A 2,727-nucleotide genomic window follows, 5' to 3' on the forward strand; every position below is an offset into this window, starting at 1 on the left:
ATGACAAACGTGAGCCTAATGACAACTTTCATCCTCACGGGCCTTCCCCATGCACCAGAGCTGGACACTTTCCTCTTTGGAATCTTCCCGGTGATTTATGTCTTCACTTTGGTGGGGAAACTTCTCATCCTGCTGGTGATTATAGTGAATCTTCTCCTGCACACCCCCACGTACTACACTTTCTGACTCATCTGTCCTTCATTGAATGTCATTCTCCACAGTAACTGTGCCCAAAATGCTTATGACCCTTGTGTCCCCAGAAGGCAGTCCTATCTCCTTTCCCAGCTGTGTGGCCCAGCTCTACTCCTTCCACTTCCTGGGCAGCACCGAGTGCTTCCTCTACACCGTCATGTCCTATGACCGCTTCCTGGCCATCAGTTACCCGCTCAGGTACGCCAGCATGATGAGTGAGAGGATGTGTGTTCTCCTGGCCACAACCACGTGGCTCGGTACCTCTGTGCACTCTGCTGTCCAGAGTGTCCAGACCACACTGACGTTCCGTTTGCCCTTCTGTGGGCCCAACCAGATCCAGCATTACTTCTGCAATGCACCACCCATCCTCAAACTGGCCTGTGCAGACAAGTCCATTGTGGAGATGGTGATCTTTGTGGTGGCTTCAGACTGCTTTCTTCTGATAGTGCTGTCTTACGTATCCATTGTCCATTCCATCCTGAAGATCCGCACCTCAGAGGGGAGATGGAGAGCCTTCCAGACCTGTGCCTCCCACTGCACTGTGGTCCTTAGCTTCTATGTTCCCCTTGTTTTCATTTACCTGAGACCAGGCTCCAAAGAGGTTGTGGACAGGAGAGTGGCTGTTTTCTACTCTGTGATGACGCCCCTTCTGAACCCTGTGGTCTACACCCTGAGGAACAAGGAAGTGAAGAAAGCTCTGGTGAAGCTTAAAGACAAAGTAGCATATTCACAGAGCAAATAATCTCTGCACTGTACATATGCTTATTTAAAAAATAGTAATAAAATAGTATAATAATAATAATATAATAATAATAATAGTAATATAATTTCATCAACATGAAATGTACTATGTATATAGTTCTCAGTGTTAAATTTTATTCAAACTACTTAGACATATCTGTTTCACAGATTTCGAGAATTTTTTAAAACTACAAATTTTTATTTACAATGAACATGCTTAAATTTTGATCTATGAACTCATTTCTCTGCAGTACATTTATGTTACATTTTTGTCCCACTCTTATTGACATATAGTTGACATATAACATCTTTTCTGCCTTTTTAAGGGCTTCCTTGGTGGCTCAGATGGTAAAGAATTTTGCCTGCAGTGCAGGAAACCTGGTTTGATCCCTAGGTCGGGAAGATCTCCTGGAGAAGTAAATAGCAACCCACTCCAGTATTCTTACTTGGAAAATCCCATGGATGGAGGAGCTACAGTCCATGGGGTTGCAAAGAGTCAAACACAACTAAGCAACTTCACTTTCTACCTTTTTAAAAAGTAAATATTCAACCTGGATCTCCGATGCAGAGGAGTGATTTATTTAAATATTCTTAAGTTGAGAATATGCTTATCTGTTTATGTCTTATGCACATAAACATGGAGGTTTAGAATCTGGGGACACTGTTAACACTGTTCAAGGACAGCAACAATTATCAGAGGTCATTTACTACGGATGCAGCAGTGCACCTGCCTCCTCAGTTCTTTTTGTGGCTGCATGTGTGTGTGGGTATGTGTGTGTGGGTGTGTTTGTCTGTGTCTATGTGTGTGTCTGTTTGCATGAAAGCCCCAAGGTAACTAGTCCTGTTCCCAGGACATCTTGACCCTGATCAGTACTGCCACACTGAAAGTCCCAGACTTCTGAGCAACTTGTCTCTCTAGATAGGTCTGCCAGGATAAGCTGCGGCTCTGAGAGACTCCTTTCAGAGACTGGGGACCATCACCATCTTCAGAGAGCCCTGCGGTTTCTCAGGTTTGGTCAGTGTGATTAGGAGGAAGCTACCGTCAGATACCTTCAGTCTCCATCACACAATCTGACTTTAAATTCTTGTATTACTGGACCAGATGCCCATATTCAGGACAATCATTCTATGCTGGGTTATTTCACTATTGGTGGTGATGACAGTCATGCTGCCCAGAGAGCTCCTTAGATTCACCAAACTTCAGCCTCCTCTGAGACAGGGACACCATACATTGCAGGCTGGAGCCAAGGGTGCTTCCTATTTAGAAAGTAGGATAATTAAAGTGTAATTAAGTCACTTAGTATCATGAGATTTCAACATATTTCTTTTACAAGTTAGAAAAATAAGACCTAGTAAAGACAAAACACCCTAAAAACAAAACAAACAAACAAAAAAAAACACCAGTGCAGAGCTACACAGCCCATACTAGTGGACTTCCACGTAGTGATGAAGATGTGACTGTATCTCAATTTCTCATCTGTTAAAGACCTTCTCTAGCAATACTGTTCAGAGGATTAAATGATTTAGTGGAAGTAAATGTACTTGAGCAATATCAAATCACAATAAATTCTTAAAGTTTTAAAATTAAAACATGTGACCACCAGCCAGATAGCCTGATTCTCAGAATCTTTTCTTCTTCAATTTATTTCAGTGACTCTCTAGCCACTGACATAATATTTGGTAGATGCATGAATGTAGCTTTCTTTAAATCACTGATAATAAATTATAGTCATGATTATCACCATTATTCACAATGCAATTATCCTGATTAGCTATTTTGATAAATTTTATATG

At 41.8% G+C, this 2,727-nt stretch overlaps 1 pseudogene; it reads left to right on the forward strand.

Annotated features, from left to right (window-relative positions):
• LOC138084490 (olfactory receptor 10G9-like) lies at window positions 1-934 on the forward strand (annotated as a pseudogene).
• The last annotated feature ends 1,793 nt before the right edge of the window (window positions 935-2,727 follow it).

The sequence above is a fragment of the Capricornis sumatraensis genome, chromosome 8 (assembly GCF_032405125.1).
Source record: "Capricornis sumatraensis isolate serow.1 chromosome 8, serow.2, whole genome shotgun sequence".
In the NCBI taxonomy this organism is placed as follows: Eukaryota; Metazoa; Chordata; class Mammalia; order Artiodactyla; family Bovidae; genus Capricornis; species Capricornis sumatraensis.